Source organism: Pongo pygmaeus, chromosome 7, assembly GCF_028885625.2.
Source record: "Pongo pygmaeus isolate AG05252 chromosome 7, NHGRI_mPonPyg2-v2.0_pri, whole genome shotgun sequence".
In the NCBI taxonomy this organism is placed as follows: Eukaryota; Metazoa; Chordata; class Mammalia; order Primates; family Hominidae; genus Pongo; species Pongo pygmaeus.
The window spans coordinates 132,192,078-132,203,486 of record NC_072380.2 but is presented as its reverse complement, the minus strand read 5'-3'; the positions used below and the strand labels follow the sequence as shown (position 1 = coordinate 132,203,486).

Sequence of the window (11,409 nt, the reverse complement as noted above, 5' to 3'; positions counted from 1 at the left end):
CATGTTGCCCAGGCTGGTCTCAAACTCCTGAGCTCAAGCAATCTGCCTGTCTTGGCCTCCCAAAGTGCTGGAATAACAGGCATGAGCCACCGCGCCAGGCCTAACTTCCTGATTCTGATGGTTGCTTTGTGGTTACAGGAGAATGTCCTTGCTCGTAGGATATGCACATTTGGGAAGTTAAAGCATCATGCTTGCTTCTGAATCCTAAAGGCTTTATAAAAAAAGTCTTTGAACTGTGTTTGCAGCTTTTCTGTGAGTTTGTGATTATTACAAAATAAAAACAATATCTTTTTAAAAAGCACATTTCTCTGTTCTCACCTCTAGAAATTCTTCAGGGAGTCTTGGGTGAGGTGGTGGTGGCGCTCCTAAAATGTGTCTTTTAAAATGAATTTCTAGGAGGTATGATGCAGGGTGGCGTACAGAGTCCAACCTTTGAGAATCAGTGGGCTGAACAGTACAAACAAAAAGGGAAGTTGCCAATCAGAGAAACATGTGATGATCAAACCCATCTAAGTCCAATCACTGGATTGGGAGACATGAAAAACCCAGCCTTTTCCTTAAATGCTTCATACTCAACAGAACTCAAGGGAGGGCCACTCAAAGGAAGATTTGCCTTATGTCATGAATATGCTCATTTTTTTTTTCAGGTGAGGAAATTGAAGCCAGAGGGTTTAAATAGGTTTTCCAAGAGTTCATTTTCCAGATTTCTGACCCCTCTGACACCTAAGTTCAGGCTCTTTTCTCCAAGTCAGATTAATCTCTTCCCCATCTCCCCACTCTTTCATTGCTAATGATCCAAGGAGGAGGTTTCAAAGTCAACTTTTTCCACATCTTCTCTCCGTTTTTTTTCCCTCTCAGCTAGATTTTCCCTGTCAATGGCTTACTGGACTTGGCAGCCCCCCTGCAGATCTTTGTTTGGGGCTGGAGGTGTGGGTGATTGCGACACCAGGGTGTGCTTGGATTAACTCTTTGGATACAGTGCCCAGTCTGATTTCAGGTCAGCATAACTGGCTGTTTGCACAACACAGCAGTTTTTGGCCTCAAGTGATTCCAAGCAGAGGAAGGAAATGGGCTGAACTTCAAAGCGAGCCTTGCATGGTGCCATAAGTTCTGATCATTTATTAGTGTGCTTTAATAGTTGTAAATTAATTTCAAATATACATGGAGGCCAGAACTAGCTGGAGGTGTGGGAACAGCCTGCTCTCACCCTTGTTTCCTGGAAATTTAGAACATTTCCCAGTTTCAGTTTTCAGAAGGTTAGGGTCAGTTTGGGGGTTATGGTTATTTTCAAAGCTTTAAACAAACCCAAGCCTGTTCTTGACCAAGTTAGTGCTATTTAATTTATGCTTCATATATTTTATAAGTACTTCTTTTTTATTCATTTTTCCACCCCACAATTTGTTAAAAAGCAACTTTATTGAGGTAGAATTCACATATAATAAATACAACTTTTAAAGTGTATAGTTCCATGAGATTTTACAAATGTAAACACTCATGTAACCACCACTCCAATTAAGATATGGAATATTTCCATGAACGCAGACTTTTCAGTCAGTCCCTTCCTATCTAGGAACACTCACTGATAAGATTTCTATCACCATTGATTTTGCCTGTTCTAGAAGTGTATATAAATAGAATTATACAGCATGCACTCTTTTTGTCTCTGGAAATGTTTTTGAGATCCATCCATGTTCTTGCATATGTCAGTAGTTTATTATCTTCTTCTACTTTTAATCAATGGTAAGTTTATGTAATTTATATTTCTAACTTTTTATTTTGAAATGTTTAGACCTATAGAAAAGTGGCATAATATTACAGAGTTCTTACATAACCTACATCCAGCTTTCCCTTGTGTTAACATCTTACATAATTGATATAATGATCAAAACTAAGAATTAAATGTTTATAAAATATCACTAGCAAAACCATAGACTTTATTCACATATCTCTTTTTTCCACCAATGAGCTTTTTGAAACCTGTTTCAGGGTTCAAGCCAGGATACTATATTGTGTTTAATTATCATGTTTCCATAGTTTCCTTCAGTCTATGACAGTTTCTCAGTCTTTCCTTAGCTTTCATGATCTTGATACTTTCGAAGAGCAGCCATTAGGTATTTTTGTAAAATGCCCCTCCATTAGGCTTCTTATGATGATTTCTCATGACTAGGCTGAAGTTACAGATTTTTGGGAAAAGTAACAGAGAGGTATGTGACATGACATTGAGGCATCGAGGGCATGTAATGTCAATGTGTTTCTATTATGGATTATGTTAATTTTTATCAGTTGTTTAGGTGGCATCTGTCAGGTTTCTTCACTGTACAGTTATTTTTTTCTTTTTTTTGTTTTTTTTTTTTGAGACGGAGTCTCACTCTGTCACCCTGGCTGGAGTACAATGGTGTGATATCTACTCACCACAACCTCTACCTCCTGGATTCAAGCGATTCTCCTGCCTCAGCCTCCCTGGTAGCTGGGATTACAGGTGTGCACCACCATGCCTGGCTAATTTTTGTATTTTTACTAGAGACAGGGTTTCATTATGTTGGCCAGGCTGGTTTTGAACTCCTGACTTCAGGTGATCTGCCTGCCACAGCCTCCCAAAGTGCTGGGATTACAGGTGTGAGCCACCGTGCCCAGCCAGTTACTATTTTCTCCATTTTCATATTCTATTTTAGAAGCACATCATTAAGTTTAGTCCATACTCAAGGTGAGGGAAATTAAGCTTCCCCTCTCCACCTCTGAAGAGAGGAGTATTAAAGAATTTTTAGACATACATTAAAACTACTATAGTAATTAATAAATATTTCTGGGGAGATAATTTGAGGCTATGCAGATAAGCTGTTTCTCTTGAAGATAGGAGAGCCAAAAATAATATATAAGTGTTCCATGAGCGACACTGTGTTCACCTTGCAAACCTTGCTGTATCACCACTTTGACCAACACACTGAAAACCAGAAGGTGTCTGTTTTCAAGTGTCCAGACTGTTCTCTTTTATATGCACAGAAGCAACTTATGATGGACCATATCAAGTCTATGCATGGAACATCGGAAAGTATTGAAGGGCCTCCAAACTTGGGTATAAACTTGCCTTTGAGCATTAAGCCTGCAACTCAAAATTCAGCAAATCAGAACAAAGAGGACACCAAATCCATGAATGGGAAAGAGAAATTGGAAAATAAATCTCCATCTCCTGTGAAAAAAAATCAATGGAAACCAAGAAAGTGGCCAGTCCTGGGTGGACGTGTTGGGAGTGTGACCGCCTGTACATGCAGAGAGATGTGTACATATCCTACATGAGGAATGAGCACGGGAAGCAAATGAAGAAACACCCCTGCCGCCAGTGTGACAAGTCTTTTAGTTTGTCCCACAGCCTGTGCCGGCACAACCGGATCAAGCACAAAGGCATCAGGCACTGCCCAGACTCCAGTCGTACCTTTACCAAACGATTGATGCTGGAGAAGCACGTCCAGCTGATGCATGGCATCAAGGACCCTGACCTGAAAGAAATGACAGATGCCACCCATGAGGAGGAAACAGAAATAAAAGAAGACACAAAGGTCCCCAGTCCCAAGCGGAAGTTGGAAGAACCAGTTCTGGAGTTCAGGTCTCCCCAAGGAGCAATCACTCAACCACTGAAAAAGCTGAAAATCAATGTTTTTAAGGTTCACAAGTGTGCCGTGTGTGGCTTCACCACCGAAGACCTGCTGCAGTTCCACGAACACATCCCTCAGCACAAATCGGATGGTTCTTCCTACCAGTGCCGGGAGTGTGGCCTCTGCTACACGTCTCACGTCTCTCTGTCCAGGCACCTCTTCATCGTACACAAGTTAAAGGAACCTCAGCCAGTGTCCAAGCAAAATGGGGCTGGGGAAGGTTACCAACAGGAGAACAAACCCAGCCATGAGGATGAATCCCCCGATGGCACCGTGTCAGACAGAAAGTGCAAAGTGTGCGCAAAAACTTTTGAAACTGAAGCTGCCTTAAATACGGACACACTGCATGGCCTTCCTCAAATCCAAAAGGATGAGCTCAGCCGAGAGATAGCCACAGATTCTCCATGAGGAAAATCCCTGTCCACATTGGAATAAAAAAGACATTTTTGTTAGAAAAAGTTTGCAGTATAATAAACAGTACTGTCTAGGCTGTTGCAACATATTCTCTTTCAACGTACCTTCCTTCACCTCGTCGTATATATTCTCGATAAGTATTAAAACAGTATTGAGTTTAAAAGAGTTTGTATATATTTAAATGAATAACTTTTTATACTCTTTGTTACATGTTTGTATCAGTATTTAGTGGAAAACCATTTGAGTTGTTTTGGGTTAGAATTTTTCTTTTTGTACTGTTTCTTTAAAACAGTTCTTAGTAATAGGGGCAGTTCCTGAATTCAAGTAAACAATTTTGTACGTTTAAAAAAAAAAAAAAGAAAAGAAAGCTTGGCCCATTAATTTTAGCATTCATCAGTGAATTTTGCTTTTAGCAATGATTATTACAGTGTTCTAATGATCGTTTCCTATTTTTCTCATTTCTGCCTCATTTATTAATTAGAATTCTTCCATAATAAAGCGTTGTCCCTTCATCCCCATCTATTTCTTCAAGTATTTATATCAGTATTAACTCTCATGGCTATTTATATTTCATTCTTTGGGTTATAATCAAAACTGTTATTCATTTGGTTGCTCAAATTGTTTCTGCATTGACCATTGGGATTTCTTTCAGGTGGCCTTTACCTTTTCATTTTTTAAATCACTTCCTTACTCTCTGGCACAACAATATGCTCTAGGCTCATGTAGTGCAAGTTGTATTTTTCCTGTTCAAGTCCTAGAATCGACCATTAGTCCAAGGAATCCTCGTTTCTTATATGGGAGGATGGTATTTTGAAACCAAAATCTGGGTACCCAATGTGTGTCTTGCTGCTGGAGTGGCACTACCTCCAGGCTCTGTCAGACAACAGAGCTAGGAAGTATACGTACATCTACTAACACGTGTGTACACATAAACCTATTTTTATTTCTGTATATGTCTATTTGTATCTACAAAGATATACCTACAGATAGATATACAGATTCTAGTACATACGTACACACATTTGGATGAACATGAGATCGCACTGATATCCCTGACTCGAATCCAGTAGCACCACAGGGTTCATTCTAACAACTCCCCTTTGATTATTTGTAACTTCTTTTTCTGACACTGAGAAACTTGGCTCTCATTCTCTGCAATTTATTTACTAAATTTTTCAACCCTAGTAAACATTCTGAAAATTATTTCAGAATGGTACCTCAAACCTGTGTGAAAAATGAATTTTCCAACTAGAATATGGTGTTTGTGTACATTTTTACTCTCTAATCTTATTATATGTAGTCAAAACACTTCTAAAGAAAGATAGGTCAGCTCATTTCTCTCTACTCCATCTGGTTGGGGTATGCCATTCATTTGTAATAAAGTTAGGTTCACTTGTTACACTCTGCATTCTATCTTGGTTTCTTCCCACCATCGTGATTGAGTTTTAAAAATTTGCATATGGTAAAATTCGTTCTTTGTGAAGTACACGTCTATGAGTTTTGAAAAACGCATAGAATCACACAGCTCCCACCGCAGTAACATAGAGACCAGTTCTGTGATCCTAGGAGTTCATTATTTATAGTAGTATTCAATTGAATAAATATACCATAATTTATTCATTTATTTGTTGCTGGACATTAGAATTGTTTCCAGGGTTGGCTGTTTTAGATAAGGGCTGCTGTGCACATTCTTATTCAAGTCTGTTTGTGAACAAATGCCTTCATTTATTTTGGGTAAACATCTATGAGTGGAATTGCCAGGTCATAAGATAGGGGTATGTTTATCTTTTAAAAAAAGATCTACCAAAATCCTTTCCAAAGTGGTTGTACACTTTTACACTACCAGTAATGATGAACGACTATTCCAGTTGCTCTACATTTCTTATCTGTATTTTATGCTTTAAATTTTAGCCACTCTAATGTGTACGAGGTAGTGTCTCATAAATAATGATGTTGAACATGCTTTCATGGCTTATTAGCCTATAGCCTTAATCACATCTACAAAGTTACTTTTGCCATGTAAGCTAACATATTCACAGGTTGTGGAGATAGGGCATGGACATCTTTGAGGGGCCATTATTCTGCCTACCAAATATGGTATGGCTGTATCATTGCTTGTTAGTTGCTCATTCACTTATTTAAAAACATCTGGGTTTTTCCAGTTTCTGGCTATTATGAATAAAGCTTCTGTGAACTTAAGTGTACAGGTGTCTACGTGAACATAAGTTTCCATTTCTCTGAAATAAATGAACAAGATTTCAGTTACTGAATGGTATGGTTGTTACATGTTTAATTTTTAAAGAAATGTCCAAATTATTTCCCAGAATGACTATACAATTTTACATTTCCACCAGCAATGTATGAGCAATCCAGCTTCTCCACATATTCAGCATTTGGGGTCATCACTACTTTTTATGAATCATTCTAATAGGTGTGTAGTTTCCATTGTGACTGTTAATTTCCATTAGCTAATTTCCATTAGCTGTTAATTTCTCTAACAGCTAATGTTTTTGAACATCTTTTCATGTACATATTTGCCATCTATATTCTCTTTAGTGAAATGTCTCTTCGTGTCTTTTGCCTATTTCCAATTGGAGTATTTTTTTAATGTTGAGTTTTGGGAGTTCTTTATATATTTCAGAGAATAATAGGTCTTTGCCAGATATGTGGTTTGCAAATGTTTTACTCCATTCTATAGCTTGCTTTTTTATCCTCTTGTAGGTATGTTTTGCAGAGCAAATTAAATTTTGATGAGGTCCAATTTTTTATTAAAAAAACAGGTTATGCTTTTGGTATCCAGTATAAAATCCTGAAGATTTTCTACATTTTTTTTTCTAAAAGCTTTGTAGTTTTACATTTACATATGTTTGTGATCCATTTTTTTTTGTATTACGTGTGGGTTTAGGTCAAGGTTTATCTTTTGCCCTATCGATTTCTACTTGGTTCAGCACCATTTGAATTGCTTTCCTCCATTGAATTGCTTTTGTATCTTTGTAAAAAATCAGTTGGTATATTTGTGTGGATATATTTCTGGGTTTTTTATTCTGCTCCATTGATATGTATGTCTATAAATCACTTAAGAGAAGGAGAAGAACTGTACAATTATACTCTCTTTGGTAATTACATAATTACCTTTACCAGTGCTCTGTTTTTCTATATGATTTCAAATTACACAGGGGTCATTTGCTTTTAGGCTGAAAAGCTTCCTTTACTATTTACTTTTACTTCCATTACTATTTACTAAAAAATTCCATTATTTACTATTTACCATTACTTCTATTAATACTTCTTGTGTGACAGTTTTACTAGTAACAAAATCTTTGTTTTTTTCCTCTGGAAATGTCTTTGTTTTGCCTTCATTTAGAAAAAATTTTTCAAAGAAATAAGATTTTTGGTAAGTCTACTTTAAAAATAGTCTCTTTTAGTGGAGGCTAAAAGCTGGATATAATACCAACAAAGGCAGACCACTTAGCAGAGAGCTTAAGAAAATAGATAATCAAAAATAACCTTGCTCAAACCACTATTGTCCAAAAGTGGGTGACTTTCTTCTTTTAGGTTTTTTATGTGAAAGCTTAGATCAATAATTTTATACACTTCTTCTTATTCCAGTTACTAATGCTGCATAACAAATCATCCTCAAAACTTAATGGAGTAAAAGAACCATTTATGATGCTCATGGGTTCTGTGAATAAGGAATTTAGAAGGGACTCACTAGGACATTCTAAATTTCTGTTGGAATTTCTGTTGGAGTTGCAGTGAGACATCTAGTGGGCTGCAGTTGTCTGAAGGCTCGAGTGGGACAGGAAGGTCCACTTCCAGTGTGCTACACTCACGTGGCTGGCAAGTTTCTCTGCATGTCTTTCTAATATTTGAGTGATTTCATCACCATGTGGCTGTTTTCCCAGGAGTGAATAATTCAAGAGGCCAAAGTGGAAGCTGCATGCTTTTTTATAACCTAGCTTTGGAAGTCACTCGTTTTCACTTCTGCTATTATCTGTTGGTCACACAGTCAGCTCTAATTCAGTGTTGGAGGGGATTACATAAAGGCATGATTGTTGGGAAGCATATATCTTTGAAGTGTGAATGCCATACAACTTTTCTAATAGAAGTGTTTCGTACTGTACATTACCTTTAAGAAAAGCTTTAGCTGTATCTCACAGATTTTAAGCTTCTATCTATCTGTCTGTCTATCTATCTATCTGTCTGTCTATCTATCTATCTGTCTATCTATCTATCTATCTATCTATCTATCTATCTATCTATCTGTCTATCTATCTGTATTTTTAACTTTTATTTTAACTTCAGGGGTACATGTTCAGGATTGTTATATAGGTAAACTTCTGTCATGGGGGTTTGTTGTACAGATTATTTCATCAACTAGATATTAAGCCTGGCACCCATTAGTTATTTTTCCTGATCCTCTACCTCCACCTGTCCTCCACCCTCTGATAGGCCCCAGTGTGTGTTTCTACCCTCTATGTGTCTGTGTGTTCTCGTCATTTAGCTCACTTGTAAGTGAGAACATGTGGTATTTGTATTTTTGTTCTTCCATTACTTTGCTAAGAATAGTGGCTTCCAGCTCCATCCATGATCCTGCAAAGGACATGATCTTATTCTTTTATGTGGGTGTAAAGTCTTCCATGGTGTATATGTGCCACATTTTCTTTCTTTTCTTTCTTTTTTTTTTTTTGAGACGGAGTCTCGTTCTGTTGCCAGGCAGGAGTGCAGTGGCACAATCTTGGCTCACTGCAACCTCCACCTCCCAGGTTCAAGCGATTCTCCTGCCTCAGCCTCCTAGTAGCTGGGACTACAGGTGCGCACCACCACACTCAGCTAAGTTTTGTATTTTTAGTAGAGACGGGGTTTCACTATGTTGGCCAGGATGGTCTCCTTCTCTTGACCTTGTGATCCGCCCACCTTGGCCTCCTAAAGTGCTGGGATTACAGGAGTGAGCCACTGCACCTGGCCACCACATTTTCTTTATCCAGTCTACCATTGATGGGAATTTAGGTTGATTCCATGTCTTTGTAGTTGTGAATAGTGCTGCAATAAACATACACATGCACGTGTCTTTATAATAGAACATCAATTTATGTTCCTTTGGGTAGATACCCAGTGATAAGATTGCTGGGTGGAATGATATTTCTGTTTTAAGTCTTTGAGGAATCTCCACGCTGTTTTCCATAAAGGTTGAACTAATTTACACTCCCACTAAACAGTATATAAGCATTCCTTTTTCTCCACAACCTCACCAGCATCTGTAATTTTTTTGACTTTTTAATAATAGCCATTCTGACTGGTGTGAGATAGTATCTCATTGTGGTTTTGATGTGCATTTTTCTAATGATCGGTGATGTTGAGCTTTTTTTCCATATGATGGTTGGCTGCATGTATATCTTCTTTTGAAAAGTGTCTGTTCATATTTTATGCCCACTTTTTAGCGAGGTTGTTATTTGCTTGTAAATTTGTTTAAGTTCCTTATTCAAATATACAGATGCTGGCTATTAGAACTTTCTCAGATGCATAGTTTGCAAAAGTTTTCTTCCATTTTGTAGGTTGTCTATCTGTTGAAGTTTCTTTTGCTGTGCAGAAGCTCTTTAGTTTAATTAGATCACATTTGTTAATTTTTTGTTTTTGTTGCAATTGCTTTTGTTACGTTTGTCAGGAAATCTTTGCGCATTCCTATGTCCAGAATGGTACTGCCTATGTTGTCTTCCAGAGTTTTTATAGTTTTGGGTTTTAAATTTAAGTTTTTAATCCATCTTGAGTTAATTTTTATGTATGGTGTAAGGAAGAGGTCCAGTTCCAATCTTCTGCATATGGCTAGCCTGTTATTCCAGCACCACTCATTGAATAGGGAGTCCTTTCTCCTTTGCTTGTTTTTGTCAGCTTTGTCGAAGATCAGATAATTGTAGGTGTGTGGCCTTATTTCTGGACTCTCTATTTTGTTCCCATTGGTCTATGTGCCTGTTTTTTTGTACCAGTACCATGCTGTTTTGGTTACTGTAGCCCTGTAATATAGTTTAAAGTCAGGTAGCATGATGCCTTCAGCTTTTTTCTTTTTGCTTAGGATTGCTGTAGCAGTTTAGGCTCTTTTTCGGTTCTATATGAATTTATTTTTTTTCTAGTTCTGTGAAGAATGTCATTGGTAGTTTAATAGGAGTAGCATTGAATTTATAGAGTGCTTTGGGCAGTGTGGCCATTTAAACAATATTGATTTTTCCTATCCATGAACATAGAATGTTTTTCCATTTGTTTGTGTCATCTGTGATTTCTTTGAACAGCGTTTTGTAGTTCTCCTTGTAGAGATCTGCCACTTCCCTGGTTAGCTGAATTCCTAGGTATTTTATTCTTTTTGAAGTGATTGTGAATGGCTCTGATTTGGCTCTTGGCCTGGCTGTTGTTTGTGTATAAGAATGCTAGTGATTTTTGTACATTGATTTTGTATCCTGATACTTTGCCGAAGTTGTTTATCAGCTTAAGGAGCTTCTGGGCTGAGAACATGGGGTTTTCTAGATATAAGATCATGTCATTTCAAATAGGGATAGTTTGACTTCCTCTCTTCCTATTCGAATGCCTTTTACTTTTTTCTCATGCCTTATTTCTCTGGCCAGAACTTCCTATACTATGTTGAATAGGAGTGATGAGACAGGGCATCCTTTTTTTGTCCCAGTTTTCAAGGGGAATGCTTCCAGCTTTTGCCCATTCAGTATGATGTTGGCTGTGGGTTTGTCATAGATGGCTCTTATTATTTTGAGATCTGTTCCTTCAATACCTAGTTTATTGAGAGTTTTTAACATAAAGGGGTGTTGATTTTATTGAAAGTCTTTTTTGCATCTTTTGAGATAATCACGTGGCTTTTGTCTTTAGTTCTGTTTATGTGATGAGTTACATTTATTGATTTGTGTATGTTGAACCAGTTTTGCATTGTAAGGATAATACCTACTTGATTGTGGTGGATAAGCTTTTTGATGTGTTGCTGGATTTGGTTTGCCAGTATTTTGTTGAGGATTTTTGCATTGATGTTCATCAAGGATATTGGCCTGAAGTTACCTTTTTTTGTTGTGTCTCTGACAGGTTTTGGTATCAGGGTGATGCTGGCCTCATACAATGAGTTAGAGAGGAGTCCCTCCTCCTCATTTTTTGGAATACTTTCAATAGAAATGGTACCAGCTCTTCTTTGTACATCTGATAGAATTTGGCTGTGAATGGGTCTGGTCCTGGGCCTTTTTTGGTTGGTAGGCTATTTATTAGTGATTCAATTTCAGAGCTTGTTATTGGCCTGTTCAGGGATTCAATTTCTTCCTGGCTCAGTCTTGAGAGGGTGTCTGTCCAGGAATTTATC

At 37.6% G+C, this 11,409-nt stretch overlaps 1 pseudogene; it reads left to right on the top strand.

Annotated features, from left to right (window-relative positions):
- Positions 1-2,856: 2,856 nt before the first annotated feature.
- On the top strand, positions 2,857-4,041 carry LOC129042920 (zinc finger protein 532-like; annotated as a pseudogene).
- The last annotated feature ends 7,368 nt before the right edge of the window (positions 4,042-11,409 follow it).